Consider the following 25,464-nt stretch of genomic DNA (forward strand, 5'->3'; position numbering starts at 1 on the left):
ATGTTCAAGAAATAATAACCTAATTAGTAGATATGGTGTACCTAATTGTAGTTACACCATGCAGGTTTTAAAAAATTATAATGATGTTAATAATAGGTCGTTAACAAAATTACTATCCAAAGAGATTAACCAAAATATTCCGTAATTAACTTGTAGTTCGATTAAAACAATTCAGGTTAAAATACTTAACCCAGATATGCCTAAAACTTACATTAAAATATTACTTAATATTTTTCTTTAAATGTACGTAAGGTACCAAAAACATATTTGTCGTTAAAATCAAATATTTATGTAAAATAAGTAAAAAAATGCTGGACAAAATATGGTACACCAGGCATGTAACCTACTATTAGGTTTGGGTATAGTATAAAACAAAACATTTGAAATTTAAGCATACGTTGTATTTTGAAAACCTCATGTATGAAATATTATGGCACAAATCATACTATCGAGTTATTTTTTCCTGTGGGATTACCAAATGGTCTAGTCGATCATAGCAAATTTATGCATTTTCATTGACAAATGGACGACCTAATCTAAATTAGCGTCTTCTAAATTATAACTGATCCAATTTTGTAAATAAAGGCATATGTCACAGCTTTAAGTCAATTTCTAGGATATCTTTCACGTTGCCAAAACATTCTCCTCCAAGGAATGTTGACATAACCACTCAATAGTAGAGGTCCCAGAAAAGCTTTGACCTCAAACTTTGACTCGCAAACTTCTTGTTGGCGATCCTTCTTTGAAGCATATAAACTTTAGTATAAGTTACTTATCAACGAGAAGTGAAAAACATTCAGCGGAACGCTTAGAATCATATTTTGGAAGTTCCTTTTTCACCACTACATTGACCTTCTCTCTGCATGTTTTATCTTACCTAGTGATATGTATTTTTCTTTGATTCTTTACCTCTCCATTTATCTCTTGGCTCTGTGAATGGAATGTTTTATTAAGAATCGAGTAACAATATGCCTTCGTCATTATTTTGCACATATATTTGAGAACGAGGTTATAATTGCGATCCAGGTAAATTATACATTGCCTTTATATCTCTATCATCAGTCTTCGTCTGTTACGACATGACATGCATTTACTGGAGACTCCAAAGCAATACTGTCTACAATTGCTACTCAATTTTCATGATTCTCCAACATACCAAGCGCATCCTCCAGTGAAAAGCCCCTAATAATAAATAGTATGGTATTTTCCTGGCGTACAATATTTTGTACACTAAAATGAAATAATCTAACGCATATTGTATAGTGATGAGCAAAACAAGAACAAGACCAAGACCAGGCTAGTCTTGGTCTTGGTCTTGTTCTTGCAAACTTGTTCTTGGTCTTGGTCTTGCAGCTAAAAGGCAGTCTTGGTCTTGGTCTTGCACTAGCCGGTCTTGTTCTTGGTCTTGGTCTTGCTACAAGAGTCTTGCTGGTCTTGCTTTTTTGGTAGTAATAATTTGAACCAAACAATTTCGAATAAAATGTACATTGAAATAAATACAGATGTGAACAATGAAACTATATTTTTTGCTTTAAAATTTTAACAGAATGTAGAATGTAGTTTCAAACGGATAACAATTTTAACATTATACATTCACCTAATGACCTAATTATTTCTCTCTACATAAAGAGATTAGAGTATATTTTTATAATGGTAATGTTTATCAGTAGGAAAAACCTGCATTTACAACCCTTGTTGAAATTGCCGGCCTTCGGTTGTGTCACGTTGTGTTTTGCATGCTGTCGATACCTGCCGCCTGCCTTCAGACCACGTCTTGAGTCTGGATTACTGTTTATTGCCCCTGTATTTTAATAAAATGTTAAAGAAAAAGAGCTTCCTAAAGGTGCCACAAATGGTGGCGGACCTTCAATTCACGGATTTTACGAAAAGGGATAAACGGTTTATAGTTTTGAACAGATAATGATCTGCTCCTTTCACTCGAACACTGTAGTATTTATCCTACGAGGGTCAAATTTAAGAACATAAAATAATTTTTTTTAAGAGAACACAAAAATCAAATATTTTTTAATCTATTTAATCATTATTTAATATAATTAACTTTTTTTATAAACTAACTAAAGCATACTTTTTAGTAAATACTTACATATTTACCATACCTATTTATAGACCTAATACTATAACATAATAACTAAACCTAATGGGGAGTTATAAACCTATTATGATATTTTTTGTATTAATTTTAAATTTGACGACCTACATTTTTCCTCGATTATGCGAAAAGAATTGAAATAAGTGTCAGTAAGTATTTTTATTAGACAAAAAAGCGAGAACTACTGGTACATAAAAACCGTTTCTATTTGCATTTTTTTTATGGATTACCCTATTTATAATTACATTTTTTTTGTCTTACAAGTAATTTCAATTGTCCTTGAACTGTCGCCGTTTGAAAACTTGCCTTCTGAACACTTTGTAGGTTGAGAAAATGCAAACGGTTTGACTTAATCAAAATGACTCAAAAATATAACCAAAATATTATGTATTTTAAAAATTCGATATTGTTTAAGGTTTCTTACAATGTCAGTATATATTATTGGACTAAAAAAATAAAGTTAAATAGTAAAAACCAATTTTTCTCAAAAAAGTGCAAGAGTGTTGCAGGTTGGTCTTGGTCTTGCGTGGTCTTGCAAGGTTCTGTCTTGGTCTTGGTCTTGTTCTTGCAAGCTTGGTCTTGGTCTTGTTCTTGCAACCAAAAGGCGGTCTTGGTCTTGGTCTTGGTCTTGCTGCAAGACCAAGACCAAGACCGCAAGACCAAGACCAGTCTAGCTCATCACTAATATTGTAGAATAAAAATTTAATCAATTTCTAAATCTAAATAGAAATATATACGTGTTCTTTACCGGTATGTACAAGAATATATTATATTTTCTGTATAAATATAACAAATAAAGTCGGTTCGCTAAACGCAGACAAAACTGTCTAGTGGTTTTAGTAGGTAATTTTTATGTTTATGGTGTACAATTTATGGTACGTCAGGCACATCTGGGTTAATATAATATTATTTAAACGAAGCTTATCTAAGCTACTTCGTTGTTCTTAAACGAACGTGACTGAAAATTTAGCATATTTTCCTCCCCTAATTCATCAGCCAAAGTTTTCCTTCCATCAGTTTTTGAGCGAAAATCGTCATCTTTAGTTTTTTTTTTTTAGTTTTAAATTGTTTATAACTCTAAAACGATCAACTTAAGAGAAAAATTACAAAAGACCTTTTTTGTTTAGAATAATCAAAAAATCTGAAATAATAGATGCCCGTGTCGAACTTGTTTTTAATTATAAAAAAAGGAATTTTTTAATAATTAATGAATTATAGCAAGAACAAAATTATATCGATACTAAATTACATATCCAATAAACCGATCGCTGGCGATATCACATCTAATAGTGGAGTCAATGAAGGTTTTCACCTCCGATATCGTTGAACCTCCATCGATTTTCATGAAAATTGGTACGTATGTAGAGGATACCTCAAGAAACAATGGTGACATGGTGCCAACTTGCGCTTTTACCCTGGGGGTGGATGCCACCCCTTCTCGGGGGTGGAAATTATTTTATTAAAAATAATACCACTAATCGATAGAGGGATAAATTATAAGTAAAATTTGTTATATAAAGTTATTGCAATAAATCAATAGTTTTTGAGTTACTAAAGATCAAAAGTTTTGATTTTTCCTGAAAAAAATCCATGTTTTAAAGCAGTTTTTCATAAATAACTCAAAAACCATAAGTTTCTTCAAAAAAGTTGTTGTTACCAAAATCAAATATAATATAAAAATAAAGAAGCTCCTTATTCGAAAAATCCTTTATTATATATACAAAGTGAGTTATATGCAATTGAATGTATATTTTTTTTCCGCGAGTACTCAAATCTTAGTATTCAAGCTTAAATAACAGGAAAACGATGCACTTTGTTAAATAGAGATACAAAATATTTTAATAAAGTACCTAAAGGTAACTATCAAGAAGCTATATAAGAAGTCGATAGCATCAAAATTAAGCAAGTTATGATGGAAATAAGAGGACCCTTTCAGATATTTTAGGGAAGAATGGAAAATGAAACCTACGTCATTTCCACAAAAATTAAAATTTATAGTAACCCATTTAAAACTTTATTTATTTTAACATGAGTAATAACTTCAACAATTTTGACCGGTTTAGAATGCATATTTTTGAAAAAAAAATACGATTAAAAAAATTTGAATTTTTCAAATTTTCGTGAATTTCATTTTCTTTTGATAAGAACTCCAAAAATACTCGATATACTTAAAAAATGGTAAAGAACAAAATTTTAGTGTTAACTTTATTTAAGCTTTTTCTTTTTTTAATATTTTTTTACGACAAAAAATAACCGAGATAGAAACATTTAAAACGTAAATTTTACTGCGAGAACCATGTAACCGGGGGCCCTTTCACCTTGTATTTAAAAAAAATAAAGGATTTACAAAATTATGTTTAATACAGTGTTATAGACCTTTTACTTAGCTTTGTAATGGTTTTTGGATAATTCTCATATTTCAAAAATTAACGGAGTTATTTAAAAAAAAAAACCAATAACATTTTCTTTGAAAAAATTTTATAGCGGAGATTTTGTATGTATACAGGTTGTGGGAAGACCAATTAGTCGTTTGTTGTAGGAAATATGAATAAAGTTTATTTAGGTGAGATTGGGGCATAGATAATATCAGAATTTAAATACATTTCCAAATATACAGGGCCACCCATATTGACAGGGTGAAACAAAATTATCTTTTGTTTAATGGAACAGCCTGTATATTTTTACATTTTTGGATTCTCCTCTATGTTTTATTTCTTAAAATATCAGGTTTTGTGATGTTATACGAAGTAGTTTAAAAGATAATTACGTTTTTTTTTTTCAAATTTCATAGCAATATTCACCCCCTGTATAATTGTAGTGATTTGACATCAGAAAATCAATTTATGTTCAAGTGATTTTTAATATAGTCTATTATTGTTAAAAATTATTAATCTAGCAAAACGTTTAATTTTAGGTAATACAGGGTTGGTCGAAACTGAATGAGTGTTTTCTCAAAGTTTGAGAGTATGAGTTTTCTCAAAAGGAGCAGCCTGTAATGCCTGTAATGAGCATTGTAATGAAATGCTATTGTATGGCACTTTATTATTTCTCACCCTGCCCGTGAGAACTGAATTTATTTTTGAAATTCCTAACTTTATATCTTTAATTATTTTAAATATTGTAAACGATTAAAAAACAATCAAATTAAATTGAAATGAATAACCAGTGTATATCTTCCACATTTACTTCATATTTAACGTAGCCTGTACCATCACATTGCACAGATTATTATCCCTAAAAAAGGGATTCCTCAAACATAATATATATGCAGACAAAATCAGCCAAAGTGATTTGCGATATCTAATGAAAGGTATGTTCCGTTTGTTTGTAGAATTATATTTAATTAGATTTGCTTTAATTACTAAAATAAATAAATTTTTAAAAGGAAACCTAGCATTAGTGACCGCATTTCTATAACGGCCAATTGTTTTCTATTTTTAGTGGCCGTTATTGACAGGTTTTACTGTAGCAATAATATTTTATTAAATTATGAAACATTATTTAAATAAAAAATTTATAAACTTGATAAAAAGAAAGTTTGCTTAGAATTTCCTCCTCTATCTAATTATGGGGTTATTTTTAATAAAATAGGCTTCACCCATGAGAAGGGGTAACATCCACCCCAGGATAAAAGCGCAAGTTAATACCACATCACTTTTGTTTCTTGAGGTATGCTCTAACTACTTACCAATTTTCATGAAAATTGATGGAGGTTCAACGAAATCAGGGGTGAAAACCTTCAGTGACTGCCTTTTTGGAAATATAAAAGAATAATTTTTTTCGTGATTGTCAATTTGCTAATTTTCTGATTTTTGGTTGCTATAAGGTTTGAAAAATTAATAAAAATTATAAATCATGCACATAATTGTAAAAAATATTTATTTTACTTAACTAAACGAGATTGCTTGAGCCAGAATGCTGAAATCTGCATTTTTATCGTTAAAAAAAAGGTGGATTTCACCCCTAAAATGCAGAAAGCGCAACTTGGTGCCATATCACTTTTGTTTTTTGAGGTATCCTCTAACACTTCTCTAGTAGAAGTATCCTCTAACCTCTAACAATTTTCATGAAAATCGATGAAGGTTCAAAGAAATCGTGGGTGAAAACATTCAGTGACTACACTTTCAGAAATATAGAAGAATAAGGTTTTCGTGATTTTCGACTTGTTAATTTTCGGATTTTTGGTTGCTATAAGGTTTGAAAATTAAAAAAAAATGTAATTCATGCACATAAATATAAAAAAATATTTATTTTTCTTAATTAAACGAGATTACTTGCGCCATAATGCGGAAATCTGCATTTTTTACAATTTAAAAAGTATTGCACCCCTAAAAGGCAAAAGCGCAAGTTGATGCTATATAACTTTTATTTGTTGAGGTATCCTCTAACTACTTACCGATTTTCATGAAAATCGATGAAGGTTCAACGAAATAGGAAGTGAAAACTTACAGTGACTGCACTTTCAGAAATCTAAAAAATAATTTTTAAAAAAGGGGTGTATTTCACCCCTAAAATGCAAAAAGCGCAAGTTAGCACTATGTCACCTTTGTTCCTTGAGGTATCCTTTAACCACTCACCAATTTTTATGAAAATCGATGGAGGTTCAACGAAATCTGAGGTAATATCTCATATCCAGCTTCATTGACTCCACTATAAAGGGTCGTTTTCACGCTACGTCTTATTGTACGTTTTGTGTGTCATGCAAAACGTACGACAAAACGTAAGTTTTGTCAATAAGCGGATTTAATTTTTTCGATTCGACAAGACGTACGTTTAGCTGTTTTCACGCTACGTCTTATTGTACGTTTTGTGTGTCGACAAGACGTACGTTTTGCTGCTTACCCGCCACACTATACACTGGACAAAACGAACGTTTTGTCGTACGTTTTACATGACACACAAAACGTACAATAAGACGTAGCGTGAAAACGAGCCTTTATAGTCCAGAGAAATAAGGTTTTTCTCGTGACACATCCCCCTCCAGGCCGAAACCAAATTTTTTGAGTAGTATGGACATCTATATTATTAACCTATATGTTTCCTGCAGCCGATTTTGATGATATACATAGTTATAAACAAATGAAGCTCGAAAAACGGTAAATTATCGCTTTTTTCGTCTATTACCAAAAAGTTAAGCACTTTAAACAAATTTGAGAGTAAGAAACTCATAAATCGTATAAAAAACTTCAATATGGCATTCGCTGAATATGTCCAACCTTATTGGTTGCTTAGAAAATTGCAAAATAAATCATAAATATTGAGTTTTTTTTAAATATTCGTAACTTAGGCAAAAATTAACTTAGAATCTTCTTATTACGCGGAATGCCGAGACTTCTTGTACTTAAATTATATTTTACATTTCAAAGCAATTGGTCAAATAGTTTAAAAGTTATTTAATTTATTTTTCCCAAATTCATTTTTTTTTAAACACTATAAGTCAGAAAATTATGAGGTTACAATAATACTTCGGACAGTTTATGAAAGAAGAACATTTATACTATTACCTTAATTAAAAATAAATGACACAAATAATTTTAAACAGTGTAAAATTATTTTGCAAAAACATGTCCATTTTTTGCTTACTTATAAACAATTAGAATAACTTTTTAACCGTTACCCGTAGAAAAATTATTTTTTCATATTTAGAAAGACTGAATTTTCATACACATTTAGAAAGAAAAACAACTGTTCTAGGACATTTAGGGACAAAGTTAGCCCCCCCATTTTTTTAATTCACATGTTTTTGCAAAATTATTTTGCAATATCTATAATTATTTTTTGTCATTTTTTTTTAAATTAAATTAATACTGTAAATTTTCTTCTTTCATAAACTATCCAAAATATTACTGTAACTTCATCATTTTCTGACTTACAGTGTTGCAAAAAAAATTAATTTTGGATAAACAAATTAAATAACTTTTAAACTATTTGACCAATTGCTTTGGAATTTAGGGTGTAATTTAAGCACCATAAGTCTCAGCATTCCATGTAATAAGAAGGTTCTAAGTTAATTTTTACATAAGTTATGAATATTTATAAAAACTCAAAATTTATTATTTATTTGGCAATTTTCTAAGTAACCAATAAGGATAGACATATTCAGCGAACGCCATATTGAAGTTTTTTATACGGTTTATGAGATTATTACTCTAAAATTTGTTTAAAATGCCCAATTTTTTAGTAAGAGACGAAAAAAGCGAAAATTTACCGTTTTTTGATCTTCATTTGTTTATAACTATGTATATCATCAAAATCGGCTGCAGGAAACATATAGGTTATTATTATGGATGACCATATTACTCGAAAAATTTGGTTTCAGCCTGGAGGAGGATGTGTCACCAACACGATATTTTTTTTTCCTTATTTCTCTGAACTATTAGACTATTACGCCAGTCAATGAGAGCAAAAACAGGATATTGCCTCCGAATTCAATCCCATTGCATGTATTTTAAAGAAATTTTGTGGATAACTTCTACTTATCATCTAATATAAAGTTTACCCCATGTCGATGTACACTTTTATTTTGGGGGTGCTTTCCACCCCTTCTCGCAGTTGGAAAATTTTTTGGTCAAAATAACCACTAATGTTGCTAGATAACTTAATTACAAGCAAAAACTCTTTTGTGGCGACACGCTTTAATTACTATTTTACTATTTTTTTAATTGCTAATTTTAAATATTAACCTTCCTTTCGAAACGAAATAATATGGGTCATTTAAAATTCACATGCGTTTCGCTCCAAATATACAAAACCAGAATGTATAAAATTATAGGTCTGGATCCGGCGTATGAAAAAAAAGTTGATTAATGGAAAGCTGAAAATTTGTTAATAGCTTAAGGGTGTCTAGTAGGACAAACTTTGATATATGGGAACACTGGAACAGGGGAAGTTTTAATTGTGGAACATGTTAAAAATTTGAAACGGTCAGACCACGAAAACTGCACACATATTTTGTCCGACAGAACAGACTTAAACTCTCCGAACAGAGATTAAACTCTCATGCAAAAATCAGACTGCTATTTATCACCAAATGGGCGTTTTAATGAGTGGAGCATGTAGAATATGTCAAATGACCGGAATTATGACAGGTGATAAATAGCAGGCTGAATTTTGCATGAGAGTTTAATCTCTGTTCGGAGAGTTTAAGTCTGTTCTGTCGGAAAAATATGTGTGCCGTTTTCGTGGTCTGACCGTTCCAAATTTTTAACCTGTTCCACAATTAATACTGCCCCTGTTCCAGTGTTCCCATATACCAAAGTTTATCCGACTAGACACCCTCAAGCTATTAACAAATTCTCAGCTTGCTATTAATCAACTTTTTTTTCATACGCGGGATCCAAACCTATTAATGGCTTTTTTATGGGAAACACAAATTCCACAATAGATTTTGGTGCCAGATTAGACACCCTCTTTATGTTAACTTCTTAAAAACCACAGAAATGTTTTCAGTTTTTAAAACGCCAGATGATATAAATTGTCACCTGTCTGACCATATGGTAGAACCACATAATGAGAGATTAGTGTTTGTGGTCTAGTTCAGTCGATACGCAGCCTCCAGCCGATTCACACAACCCAGCAGGCGTCGGTTGGTCATAAACCCTCGCTGGGCAAAAGAATAACAAACCCTTACGAGATATAAACAAAGCACGCCTTTTTTACCAAAAATAAATAAATATATTATTGACAGTTGTTTGCGTTTTATCAATATTATTTTATTTATGTCTTTCCGTGAACACCACGGAACAGTTTTATAATTTTTTTTTGAAACCTCAATACTATTTGAGTTATGCGTGGTTGCAAATTTGCCATTTTCATTGAAAAATATTACCTTTTCGGACGATTTTTTGCGAATACCTTAAAAATTATGCATCCAACGCAAAAAACTATATAAAATATTTTTGTAGCTTATGAAAAATCCAAGAGATTCTTTTCTTCAAAAATCTTCCAGTTATAATGCGAAAAGCGATATGGTAGGTGATATCTTAAAATAACAGAGAAATGGTCGATTTTAATGGTATAATGCTACAAATCTATGTTCTAGTGCTTAAAAAGACCTTTAAACCGAGCACTGTTAAATGTCGATTACATTAAAACTAATCGAGATATGGTGCAAACAAAATTGATGACTAATTTAGTTTAAGAAAAAATGCGAAGTATACTTAACTCTTCATCCACTAGATTGAAATGCATCGTTTTACTTCTAGAATACCTTTTATTATACTGTTATTTCTATATTCAATAAGTTGGATGTGTTTAAACTGCATGACTTTTGAAAAAAATAAGATCAAATTATAGAGCGCATTTTTAAATTTTCTTAAAACTATTCTTTTTCTCCATATAACTCGAAAATGATCAAGAGCTAAAGTATTGAAAGACAAAACAAAATGTTTGAAAACACCCTACATTTTTCTACTATATCTTTTTTTCGTATCTCTTATTATTTTCGGGTTACTGGAGAAAAAGGAGATTTTTAAGAAAATTTAAAAATGCGCTCTATAATTTGATCTTATTTTTTTTTTCAAAAACCATTCATTATAAACCCGTCCAAAAATTTTTGTACATGGTAATAACATTATAATAAAAGATATTGTAGAAGGAAAACGATGCGTTTAAATTCTGGTGGATGAGGGGTTAAATATACTTCTCATTTTCCCTTAAAATACATTAGTCATAAATTTTGTTGCACCATATCTCGCTTAGTTTGAATCTAATCAACATTTAACAGTGCTCGTTTTAAACGCCTTTTCAAGCACTACAAATGGTATTTGTAGTATTATACCCCTAAAATAGACCATTTTTCTGTTATAAGTTCAATACACCGATTTGAGCATGTACCAAAAAAAAATTCTTTTTTCACCTACCGTATTTCTTTTTGTATTATAACTAGAAGATTTACGAAGAAATGAATCTGTTTGATTTTTCATAAGCTACAAAAATGGAGAGTACCTATAGTTTTTTCGTTAGATGCATAATTTGTAAGGTATTTGCAAAAAATGGTTTGAAAAGGTGTCATTTTTCAATGAAAATTTTCAACCACGAATAACTCAAAAAGTATAGATTTCCAAAAAAAATATAGAACAGTTATTGCTTAGAATTAGGTTCTCTAGCCAGTGGTTATTTTGACCAAACAATTTTCCACCACCGAGAAGGGGTGGGAACCACCCCCCAAGATAAAAGCGAACATCGGCATAGACTAGACTTTGTTTCTTGATATATTTTCTACTTACAGTGAAAATATTAAGTAAATTCATGCAGTAGGATGGAATTCGGAGCCAAATACCCTCACTGACTGCACTGTAATAATATAATTTATTTTTTTAAATAAATCATACTATAAAATTCAACAAAGATTAAAAATCTTTTGAAATTGCGTAGCACAACCTTTATTTTATTTCGTAAAAGTTAAAAGCGAATCGTACCCAAAACCTTTCCATATATTTTGTAGAGAGATCTGTAGTGCAGATAGAGATGCCAATATTATTGACAACATGTGAAAAACGATGTAGCTCTTTATATTCCTGTTTTCTATCCGTTTTGCGGAATGCAAAATGGAGTTGGTGGAGTGTAGGATAAAAAATGAACTCTACGTTTGTTCCTTTATTTCGCTACAGTGGTTATGTGACACCTTCATCAAGGAGAATACATATGAGACGCAAATCTGAAAAAACCGATTCGGTTGTTAAATTAAATAAAGTATGATGATATTGTTTTTTTTTTTCAAGGATTCGGTAAAAGAAGAGATATAATATAGCGATCCAATATTTTTGCTTATGGTAACTTATTGGTTTGATTGGATTATTGACGCAATTCATTTTTAACAGTGTTAATGATAGTAAATGGAACACTAAAATACTACAAAAACAGTATTACAAAATACTTTCTTCCTAATTCAATAAATTATTATGTTTGCTTCTATTGACTGGCCAGTTGGTTGTGAAAACCAATAAATCACAGCTCCTAACGCCATCTGCTAACGTAATAACAAAGCATACGTTGTCCTTTTTTCTCTTTTTTACAGTCTTTTGACAGACCCGTCTAAGTGAGACTAAATATTAAATTATTAAGAGGAAACAGTAGCGATCAACAGGTAGCGAAAACGCGTTCCAAGATTGCGGCTGTAATTTTGAATATTTTTTCGAGATATTTGCCACACGTAGGTATTCGTAATATAATAAAGAATGGCGGTACAGAGCCCAATTTGAAAAATATATTAATATGTGGAAATTACTCTGTAATTAAATACAATATTAAAAAAAGAGCCTGTACCGCCATTAAGAAAAACAAAAAATACACTTTCTTCAAATAAACTTTTTTATCCGATGCCTAGATTTTGTGTCATTTTGGAACTACTAAAATTTTTTATTTCATTAGTAGTTCCAAAATTACACAAAATCTAGGCATCGGATAAAAAATTTATTTAAAGAAAGTGTATTTTTTTGTTCTTCTTTATGGCGGTACAGGCTCGTTTTTTTAATATTGTATTTAATTACAGTGTAATTTCCACATATTAATATATTTTTCAAATTGGGCTCTGTACTGCCATTCTTTATTATATTACGAATACGTGTGCCAAATATCTCGAAACAATATTCAAAATTATAGCCGCAATCTTGGAACGCGTTTTGGCTACCTGTTGATCGCTACTGTATCACCTTAATAATATATATATTGATATATCATTTGATAGTAAATTTAATTATTATACAGGGTAGCGAGAAAGTATCGAAACACAATAATTTCTCGGAAACCGCTAGAACGTTTTTTATAGGTCTTGGTGTGTAAGAGTTTGCTCACTATGGAGAGCAATATATTGTATCCTCGCTCCGACCCTTGCTCCCTGCTAATTATATTCGTGAATTCTCGCATTAAAATAATGTATTTATGTTATATAGCGATCGAAACTATATTATCGATCGCTGTGTAAAATAAATACATTATTTTAAATGCGAGAATTCACGAATATAACGAATATAAATACCAGGGAGCAAGGGCCAGAGCGAGGATACAATCCATTGCTCTCCGTAGTAAGCACAAATGGATGTCAAAAAGAGATGGTGAAAATACTTTGACAGCTTATTAAATGAAGAATTTGACAGACAGCCTGTAGAGTCAACGGAGACAGTAGCAGCAATGGTCACCAAAATAACCAACGAGGAAGTGGCTCAAGCGCTTCAAAAAATAAAGAAAGGAAAAGCGGTAGGACCAGATGATATTCCTGGGGAAGCATGGAGAGCATTGGGAGAGACAGGAACAAGGTGGCTTGCAGGTCTATTTAATAGAATTATGGAAGATGGACAAATGACAGACGAATGGAGAAGCAGTATACTGGTACCTGTTTACAAAAACAAGGGGGATATACAACAATGTAAAAACTACAGGGCTATAAAACTGCTTAGCCACACCATGAAAATATGGGAAAGAGTAATTGATAGACGGATACGTAAAGAGACCGAAATATCCGAGAATCAATTTGGCTTTATGCAGGGTAGATCAACAACAGATACAATTTTCATTATAAGGCAGTTGATGGAAAAATATAGGAGTAAAGAAACAAACGCTCATATGGTATTCATTGATCTTGCGAAAGCATATGATAGAGTTCCTCGAGAGATTCTGTGGTGGGCACTCAATAAGAAAGGAGTGCCTGGTGAATATGTAAAGATTGTGAGGGATATGTATGAGGGAGTAACGACTAGTGTTAGGACAGGTGTGGGAGAGACTGATAAATTTCATGTGAAAGTAGGATTGCACCAAGCCTCTGTGCTTAGTCCGTATTTATTCTCATTAGTTTTGGACCAGATAACAGCGAAACTACAGGGTAACATTCCATGGTGCTTAATGTATGCTGATGATGTCGTGTTAGTAGGAAATAATGAAGGAGACTTAGAACAAAAACTGGAACAGTGGAGACAACCTTTGTAGGAAAAAGATTTAAAACTTAATAGGACAAAAACAGAGTATTTGGAGTGTTCATTTAAAGGTGGAACTACTAAAAATAAAACGGTATCTTTGGATGGTGAAATGATTGTGAAAAGCAATAGTTTTAAGTACCTAGGATCGGTATTACAGAGTAATGGAGAAATAGATGGAGATGCATGCAGTAGAATTAGGGCTGGATGGATGAAGTGAAAAGAAGAGAGTGGTGTGTTGTGTGACAGAAAAATTCCAATGAAGCTGAAGGGAAAATTCTATAAAACAGCCATAAGACCGGCTATGATGTACGGAACTGAATGTTGGGCAGTGAAAAAGAAAGAGGAACAAAAATGCATGTGGCGGAAATGAGAATGCTTAGATGGATGAGTGGAGTGACAAATAAGGATAAAATTAGAAATGAGTATATTAGGGGAAGACTAGGTGTGGTACCAATTGATGTCAAAATGAGAGAGCATAGGTTAAAATGGTTTGGTCATGTTCAACGTCGAGACGTTAATCACCCAATACGAAGAAAAGCTGAAGTGCAGATTCCTGGAAGGAGTAGGAGAGAAAGACCAAAGAAGACCTGGGGGGAAACGATAAGGCAGGACATGTTGGTAAAGGGGATTAACATTGATATGACCCAAGATAGAGTTGTGTGGAGAAATGCAATTAGGGAAGCCGACCCCGCATAGGGATAAGGCAAAGAGAATGATGGTTAGTAATAATAGAATGGCGATACAGAGCCCAATGTGAGAAGTATGTTAGTATGTGAAAATTATTCTATAACTAAATAAAATATTGCAAAAAGGAGCCTGTACCGCCATTAACAAGAACAAAAAAATATGCTTTCTTCAAATAAACTTTTTTATCCCATTCCTAGATTTTGTGTTATTTTGGACCTAGTAATTTTTTCTTTTTCTAACAAGAAATCGAACATATTATAACTAATAACTAATTAAGCAACATAGAGAAATTGTCACTGTGATTTTGACAAACCTGCGTAAGATTTTCTTTTATCTGTTCTGTTATTTTTATCGATATCTGTTCCGTGCAATAGGTAGAAAACAGGCCTCTTGGTTGAAGAATATCAGGGAGTGGACAGGTATAAAGAAAGCTGAGCAACTATTTAGAATAGCTCTAGACAGAGACAGTTACGCCATGTTAATCTCCAGCAACGTCAAAGGGACTTGATAGGGCACGTTAAAAAGAAGAAGCAGTAGTGTATTATTTTAAGAATTCGTTATTGTTGTTTCATGGGAAAGTAGTGTTTATTTATAATTATTAATGTATTATATTTTTGTGTAATAGAACTAATTTGTTGGCCTATTTGAAAAAATATATTATTGTTAATTTTGAGTTTTATTTATATCTAGGTAAGTATATTTTACGTAAAAATATTTCGAATTCTAATGCGAGTATATAAAAAAAACAAAATACACGCTTTTAATAAAATCTTCACCTATTTTCGTTTATTATTATATAAATATTTATTTACCAATAATAAAATTGTTTTCTAGTATTTCCATTTACCGCGCTTATGAGTATACTTGTCAAAATATTGAAATAATGTCAAAGATTACCACTGTTGCCAAAGTTTTGCAGACCTTACGAAAAAAGGTATGATACTATCTCCCGAAGTTATATTGATGACGAGCTACTGTATACTCTTAAGAAATATTGATTATTTTTCATGTTATAATTCCCTATACCTAAATGCCACGGTTTCGGAGTTATGGCTACATTTATTAAAAAAAAATAAACAAATTATAAAAATCAATTTTTTCGGCTCGGGTAGAGATTTTTCGATCCTTTGGATTATTGGCAACAAAAATAGTATTTCGTAATTTTTCTTTAAAGTTAATCGTTTCCGAGTTATAAACAATTTGAAATTGAAAAAAATCGAAAAATGACGATTTTCTAGGTTCAAAAACACAAGTAAAAAATATTATTATTAAAGAAAATATTAAACAAGATATAGCCCCGCCGTGCCACATTCTTGATTTTAATTTTGTTGGTCAATGTAGATCCTATTCACTTTGGAAATATACAGGTTTTATAAGTAAATACTAACTTTCAGTGTCCGGAATACCAACAACTTTACATTCTGTACTTCCAATGGTTGGTCACATACATGGACCTGTCATTTGCTAAAATTAGGCCTTCTTCTGAGCAAGTGTTTTCCATCTTTGTGCATGATAGTAGGTGGTACCTACTCTGAACCGCGCCACAGTCGCATGTTAGTATGGTGTGGTATGGTATAACTAGACCCAAACCCAGACATCCAAAGTGAAAGTTATCCTCCAACACCAAATTATTCTATATGGTCCACATAATGTTCGGAAAAAAGTCACACCATTTTCAGCGTCGGGTTTGGGGGGAGAGGGGGAAGAAATCCGTAAATTCGTAGTTTTTTACGTTTTTCGTCAATATTTATAAAACTATGCGGTTTAACATGATTAACCTTCTATACAAAAATGTTCTACATTAAATTTGAAATAAAAAAGGCCCATGCATAATCCTTCTAAAATGTACGGTTCCAAAGTTACGGAGGTAGTATAGTATAATTGGTCCAAAAAAAGGCCTACCCAAACATCCAAAGTAAAAGTTTTCCTCCAACACAAAATTGTTCTATATGGTCAAAATATTGTTAAGTAAAAAGTTACACAATTTTGAGCGTCCGGTTTGGGGGGGAGATGGGGGAGAAGTCGATAAATTAGTAGTTTTTTTTAGGTTTTTCTTCAATATTTCTAAAACTATTCTTTAGCGTAAACAATGTTCTATACAAAAATGTTCTACATAAAATTTAGAACAAAAAAGGTTCTAAACAGAATTGTTATAAAATCAACGGTTCCAGAGTTACGGAGGGTGAAAAGTGGAGGTTTTCAATACTTTTTATATTTTATGGGCAATTTATAATATTATTACTGATGAAAGAAATTGTATTTAACGGAATTGTGTTTTGTAAATAAAATTTGCTATTTTAGTGGCCGATGGTATGTTAGTTATAAACCCTTGAAGAAACGTCAACCTCACCACCCAAAATCATCATCAATTGCCCAAAAAATATAAAAAGTATAGAAAACCTCCACCTTTCACCCTCCGTAACTCCGGAACCGTTGATTTTATAACAATTATGTATAGGATCTTTTTTATTTTAAATTTTATGTAGAATATTTTTGTATAGGACATTGTTTACGCTATAACATAGTTTTAGAAATATTGACGAGAAACTTTAAAAAACTACTAATTTACCGAATTCTTCCCCATCTCCCCCCCAAACCCGACGCCCAAAATGGTGTGACTTTTTTCTGAACATTCTGTGGACCATAATGTGGACCAAAGATGGCATAACCCAGACATCCAAAATGAAAGTTATCCTCCAACACCAAATTGTTCTATATTATAGAACTTTGGATGTCTGGGTTATGCCATCTTTTGGATCAATTGTATCATACTATGTATCGTCCTCCTGGTAACCCCATTTTTTCAGGTTACTAGCACAAAGTGAAACGCAGGTTCTTAGTCTGTTTATCGCTTTCCATGCCGGATACGGTAAATTGTGTTCAGTAGCCATTTCCTCTAAAGGGTCAAAATGTGTTATGATAGCTAACGCTTGCCATAGGTGTATGCGACGCATCTCTGGTGCTTCGGTGACAAATCTTAATGTTTTCAGAAAGGTTTTCCGATATTTTAGTATACTTGGTTCAGTCTGGTGATCATATAAGGGGTATTTTCAAACCGTCTCCCTCTTCTTTCGTTCTACCTCTGACGTGATCTGTCTTCAGATAGGTGGTAAGCAATTCCATCTATGGAGTAGACCTCATCGATAGGTGCCGGCTTCATGCAAACCGATATTATACAAACCGTTTCACTTAAAGCCATGTCGACTTTTTCAGCGTGAGCAGAGTTTGCACTAACCCTGTTGCTCCAAACTCCGCGGAAGAAAAACATAATGTTAAGGCAGAAGTGCAAAGAGTGTGCGGTTGTGCTTCCCATTTTGTATTAGTCAGTTTGCGGATGATATTATTACTGATACTTACTTTTTTCTGGACATCCTGACGGTGGTATCGATAAGACATTTTGGCGTATCATTGTATTCTAGCAACTGACCACGCCATTACACCTCCAGTGGCCTTCTGGCATGCTTGTTTCTAAGGTGAAAAGCACACACCTGGGTTTTTGTTGTATTCCAGCATCTGACCACGCCATTACACCTCCAGTGGCCTTCTGGCATGCTTGTTTCCAAGGTGGAAAGCACACACCTGGGTTTTTGTTGGCTTAGGTTGCAGATGGTTTTCATCGTAGTATAGTGAAGTCTCCCAAGGCATTTTTTATGTAAACATGCAGCAATTCATAATTTTTACGAGCCACTCTACGGTTTTTAGTCCAAAGTTCTTCATTTGTTCTGTTCGTATGTCATCCAAACTCTCCGCTTTATTCTCTTTCATTTGATGGACCCCTCCTCTCATATCCTCTAGACAAAAAGAGGTACCTACCTAGAACATCCCTCTCCTTGCCAATATTTCGTTGATCTCTCACCTTTTTCTTTCTTGATGTCATCTTACTGTTCGTCAGAAGACGATGGGTTACTAATCGGATGTGACTTCTGTCAGGTTGGCTGCCGGAGCTGCAGCATCGTTATCAAGATTCAGAATCAGCTATCAGGCACTGGAATCTGCTGTTTTGTTTCATGCCCAGATTCATAACCACCTTGCACCATCTGTCCGTTCTATTGGCGGATATCGCACCTAGCATTTCCTCATCAGCCTATATTGTTGCTTCCGACAAAGGGTCGTCTTTATATAGCTGCTGATATCTTTTGGGTAGAGGTTTAGATTATTCATTGATACCCGCTATGTACTCGGCTCAACAACCTTTAGGTATACATATCCATGATATTATTTGTTTTACGATATATACAAATTTATCGTATGAATCAGGGCAAAGTTCTAACTGCAAAACTTGTTGATCCAATGCTTCAGAGAATATTTCCTATAATATTTTAGTAAAGTTGAACTTCTGTTGAAAGGAACAATTTCGTATCTGATTCATCTGATTACCGCGTTGGAAAGATAAGTTATTGATCTCGTTTTTGATTTTGGGAGAAAGCTTCCTTCCAACGATTTTTGTCACCTGATCTCCAATTCTGTCGCTGACAAATATGTTGTCTGGACGCTGGATGTTTTGGATCAGTAGTAAGTTTTAGGTTCACGCTTTCAGCCCATTTTTCTAGTTCTTCGCTATTGGAGTCTGTTTTCGTTATAACCCCAAGCGACACTGTGACAGTTGAAGTCACCCAATACGAATTTTATGTGCTGCGGTTAAAAGTTATCCGGTTCCTTAAAAGCAAAGTCAGCTTTTTGTCGAAGCTGACGAAGACAGCTGACGAAGACTGCGCTACCATACTGGTCGTGTGGTCTCTCCAGTATAAGATTCATATCCCGAATCCTTGGTCTGGGCCTTGCAGTACCTCAGTGGGTTTCTTAAACCAGTAGAAGATCTACGCCGTGTTCTCTGCACATACTAGACAACATATTTTCTTTATCTGCTGGTAGTACTTTAATATTATTTGAGGTAGTCGTCAAAAATGGCCTTGGCAAAGACCCTTTTGGTTGCGTTTCCATCTGTGTTGTTCTTGGTGCACCGGTGTTGAAAGGATTAACCAACATTACTCGTTTCCACAAGTGATCACAATCTACGTGGAGACTCCTTTCGTGTTCCCCTATATTTAAATGAAATGTTTACTTTGTTATATCAAGGAATATTTGGTTTAATTTTGTAGTTAAATTAAATTGAGATTAGATTAATATTTTGAAAACAAATAATTATTTACAAACAATGAGACTATATAATAAAAAATCCCTAGTATTATCTGGAGATAAACACATTTGACAGAATTATCCATTGTATAAAGTACAAACAAAAAAATATTTTTAATTCTGAGGAAATGTGGTACATAATATTGTTCATTATTTTATATTTAATTTTGCAATAACTTTTTCATTGTACTCAAGTGCGTTACAACCCTAATGCGCCTCGTTATTTGGGGTCCACCTGAGGGCTACTCTAATTACACACTTATCAAGGAATGTGACATGTACTTAAATTAACGTGAGATAAGAGCAAACGACCTAATTCATTCTTGCAGTGTTGCCGTGTATGTTAAGGTACCTTTAAAGAGTAGAAAAATATGTATTTACTATTTTTATTGGCAATTAATTACAATTTCAGTTTATTGTAAGTTTGTTTTAACGTTTCGATTTCCAAAGTAGAAATTGAAATTTCAGAATAATAGTATTATACCTATATTATGCAACGAGCATTTATTAATGATGGTCATTATGAAGCAAGTATGAGGGATACGAAACGAGCCGCCTAGCGGCGAGTTTCGTATAGAGTACGAGCTTCATAATGATAATTATGCAATAATGAAAGTTGTATACACGATTTTTTCTATGGTCATTCACAACAAAAAATATATTCAAATGTATTAATTTCTTAACGCAAACAAATTAAGTAGTTTGTCAGTTTGACAGTTTGTTTACATATTGAGAACTGTCAAAGCGTTATGTATTTGACTCGCCATTGGTCACTGCGCGTGTACCACATTTATCGCGAATTTATTGGTTAAAAATCTCTATCTTAATGAAAATCTGTATCATAATGAAGTTCATTATGATACAGGTAGTGATATCATAATTGATATATTATAGTATGAGAATAAAAAAACAATTTTAAGCGTATTTGTGCTTGATTCACAATTGCCACAAACACATTGCTTGAGCCACTTTACTTTAAAATAACTTTATATGGATTTTGGTTTGGTTTCAATCACCACTTCGGAAATCGTTATTTTTTTTTTTCAAAATAAACTTATTTTAAAGTAAAATTGTTTCTTATTCCCAATAAACATAGTAAATTGTATTAAGATGCCACAAGAAAATAGCTCATAAGTATATAATTTATACCATACAATGGTGATACTTTTTTATACAGTGCGGTGGAATAAGTGTTGCCCCCCCCCCCCTGTTAACTTGTTTATTTTAAGAATATAAGCAAAACGCTCGGACAGGTCGATTTTTAAACTAACCATAGTATATTATAGTATCAACGTTTCGAACTTTACGTGATCCCTCTTCAGGTGACAGCCATAAATTTGATTTTTTTAAACGGGAAAGTACATCATGTGACACCTCATTTAAAAGCTCTTAAAAACTGAGTTCAAAAATGTATAATACTTTAATCCTGTTTGAGAGCGTAGGCGAAAAATTTCGGTCTAATTCTTTCTAAATGCAATCATTTTTTTCGAATCCTCAAAAAACCAATAAATATTTTTGAAAAATTTAAACGCAGAATGAAATATTACAGTATTCTCGATGGTCCAAAGTCCCTGAGAACTCCTATAATGTTTATTTTAATAAGTAACAGTGGTGGAAAAAAGAGAAAGTTTAGTGTGATTTTTTTTAAATATATCATTCAAAAGAAACTTTTTGTTTATTCTAAGGGACTGTCAGCCCTCGGTAATAATCTAATCTTTCAATCTGCGTTTAAATTTTTCAAAAATACTTATTAGTTTTCTCAGAATTCGAAAAAAATAAATGCGTTTAAAAAGAGTTCGACCAAAATTTTGGGCCTGCGATCTCAAAAAGGATTAAAGTAATATACATTTTTGAAATCAGTATTTTAAAAGCTGTTAAATGAGATGTCACATGATGTACTTTCCCATTTAAAAAAATTAAAGTTATGGCTGTCACCTGAAGAGGGATCGCGTAAAGTTCGAAACGTTGATTCTATAATATATTATGGTTAGTTTAAAAATCGAGCTGTCCAAGCGTTTTGCTTATATTCTTAAAATAAATAAGTTAACAGGGGGGGGGGCAACACTTATTCCACCGCACTGTATAAATAAATAAGAATTCATTTACAATAGAAGCTTTCAATTAATAAGCCGCGTTAGCGGTATAAAACGGGAGACTATTATATATGTAGCTTTTTTACAGGTCTTTTAGGCCCAGAGCTTTGTTGTTCTTTTCCATAGCTTTCTGATAAGAGTCAACTTCTTCCAGTCTGTTATTCCCTTTTTTTTTAGGTCTTCTACTACCACCTCTCTTCATCGCTTTCGTGGTTTTTCTCTCTTTATTTTATAATCTGGTACTCGCCATGCTATTTTCTTGACCACTCTGCCATCGTTCATTCCTTCTATATGGCGCAGCCACTGCAACTTTTTTGATTTTATTACGCTACGTATTTGTGGTTATTTGTAAATATTATAAATTTCTTCTTTTTTCCATCTTATATACCCTTCCTCTGTTTTCTTCCCTCCTAATATTCTTCTGAGTATTTTCCTTTCTTATTTTCTTACCGTTTCTTTTGTTATTTGGTTGAGTATACATGTCTCACATCCGCATATCGCTGTTGGTCTTATAACAGTCTTGCAAATCCTGAATTTCTTAATCTGAAACAGCTGCTTTGATCTTAGTAAATAATTCATGGCTCCTGCAGATCGATTGGATTTACTTAATCTGGCATCAATAGATATACAAATTTGTCTATTTCCTCGAACTTAAACTTTCCTAATTGTGTGCTTACCTTGAACTTTGTCACATTCCACCTTTGTCTTTCTACTTTCATAGCCTTGCTTTTCTTTTTATTTATTTGTAGACTAGCTGATATTTTACTAATCTTTCTGTAATCTCTTTCAGAATTTTTTCACTCTTCGCCACGATTGCCACATCATCTGCATGTCCCACTAATTGATGACTCTGGTACAATATGTGCCCATTTCTATTGAAGCTGCTATTCCTAATGATTTTTTCTAGTATCATGTTAAATATTAGCGTTGATAGGGGGTCTTCTTGCCTAAGTCCTGAGCTGACAGCAAAATCTTCTGAAATGTCATCGTCACTAATAATTTCTTTAGCTTGGTAGGTATGTATTTCAAATTCTTCCATAACTTTCGCAATTTTTTCTCTCTTGACAAAGTCATACGCTTTTTAAATCTATGAATAATACTATTGCCGGGATTTTGAATTCATAATAACTTGTCAGTACCTACCTCTTTCATTATGAATATCTGATTGGTTGTTCCTCTGTCATTCCTAAACCCTACTTGATATTCCCCTATCTGTAGTTCAACAAGTACCTCCAGCCTTAAAGAAAGTGTACAATAATAGTTTAATCAAATATCTAGTTTGTAATAATAAATGCCCCCGGATTACTGGCCGCTATTTTTCGACTGGAATATTTGAGGAAAGTCAATAGAAAAGGCGCACCATCTCTTAGGTATCAAAATTTTTATTAAGTCATGATTTTTTTTGTTAAAATTTAAACAAAAAGCCACTTCTTTTATTCATTTTAATATTGTGAAAAAACTTCGCGTTGTAGAAGGAAACATTCAGAAGACGATTTTCTTGAAAAAACTTGCTCTCCGAAATGAGATTTTCTAGATTAAAAAATGTTTATAAACAAAAAAGTTATTGCAAATCAAACCCGAAAGTAAGCATTGTTTTCAGTTGTTTATAATTATTAAAATATACAATAAAAATATTGAAAACAGATTTCACAATGTGAGTCTTATATACAGAATAAGCCAAATAAAAACGGAACATACGCAGTTAATACAGTGTATCGGAACTATGTTTGAAATAGTCGACCAATATATGACAAACATAAACCATAGCAACTCAACTACCTGTCTCCTTTTAGGCTAAGTCTATGGCCAGAAAAGCGACAATTTACGGCGCCATAATAACAGTAAAATGAAGCGCGAAAATGGGTCCTGGGAAGAAGGATCTGGGTCCAAATTTGTAGCTCATCTAACCACAACAACGACCGAAACACTGTATTTACATCTCGCAACACGCCTTAATTTACATCCCCATCTGGTCATGCTTTTTACTGCCGCTTCATTTTACTGCTCTTACTGCGCTGTAACAGCAGTAAAATGAAGCGGCAGTAACTGCAGTAAAAAGCATGGCCAGACGGGGATGTAAATTACGGCGTGTCGCAAGATGTAAATACAGTGTTTTGGTCGTGGTTGTGGCTAGATGAGATACAAATTTGGACCCAGGTCCATTTGTTTGCAACACGACGCCGAAGATGGACCCGTTCGATATTGCTTCGCGATATTTTACAGCTCAGTCTGGCAAAATCTGGCCATCCACTACACTCACCGCGGGACCCATTTTCGCGCTTCATTTTACTGCTCTTATGGCGCCGTAAATTGTCGCTTGTCTGGCCGTAGCCTTAACCTAAAACGAGACAGATAGTTGAGTTGCTATGACTTATGTGTGTCAAACTTTTATATTGGTCTACTATTTCAAACGTAATTCCGATACACTATATTAACGGCATATGTTCCGTTTTTATTTGGCTTATTCTGTATGTGCAAAAGGTAGACCCCAACTCTCGGTCGAGTAGTTTTTATCACGGAACGGTTACATGTTTCCAGTAACTGGCGCCAGTCTCATTGGTATGCCACTTGCATGAAGAATAGACCAGCTTTCTATTTGAGACAGCGCTGACAGACAGCGCTGGACTGGCGCAAAAAAGTATTTACATGATGCCACTACCAGCCAGCGCTGCCGTGTCAGTGCGCTGGCGCCAGATACTGGATACGTGTAAACTTTTCATCACGTTAGAGAAAAAAAAAAGGTCAATTTCAAATTACTGTACAGGTGCTTTATCAATATTAGGAAGGGCTTCTTTGGTCTCATTTTCTTCCTAAGGTCTCAATTTTTCAAGTTTTTAAAAAAGTATAAAATAAAAAATAAATAAAAAATAATTTTATTTCAAGAAAAAATCAGTTTACATGCAAAAACTTAGATGCTAAGTACACGATGAACATATTGTTTGTGTGTGTACTTATTCTATTTATTATAATCAATAAAATTAATCTAATGGAGGTAACTGATTATTAAGAAAACAAGAGAAAATTCACTTAACCTAATAAAGATTTACAAAAGACTATGTCTATGTTCTATAAAGTTTTACATTATTAGTAGAATATGTTATTTATTTTTATATTTTTTATCCAGCTAGAAAGTGATTTCTTTATCTTAATAAATTTTTTATTTTTAAATTCTTGAGGTAAAGAGTTAAATATTTTTGGAGCTGTGAAGAGTAAGCTTTTTTGAACAGCCGTGTAATATATTGGTGTAGTAGTCGTTAACATATTATTAGTAGTAAATCTAGTTAGAAATTGATTGTTTGAGCTGGGTTTTGGTAACTTATTATTACAATAGAGTCTGACAATAGTTTTAATATAAAGTTGAAAAATCTGCATTACATTTGCTTCTATAAACAAATCTTCTGAAGAAAAACATTTCTTTTTAAATAAAATGATTTTTAAAATTGTTTTTTGTGTTATTATTAAGGGGGATAGAACGTTAGAATAACCTGCACCCCAGGTACATATTCCATATGTTAGGATAGATTCG

This window comes from Diabrotica virgifera, chromosome 4, assembly GCF_917563875.1.
Source record: "Diabrotica virgifera virgifera chromosome 4, PGI_DIABVI_V3a".
NCBI classification, from domain to species: Eukaryota; Metazoa; Arthropoda; class Insecta; order Coleoptera; family Chrysomelidae; genus Diabrotica; species Diabrotica virgifera.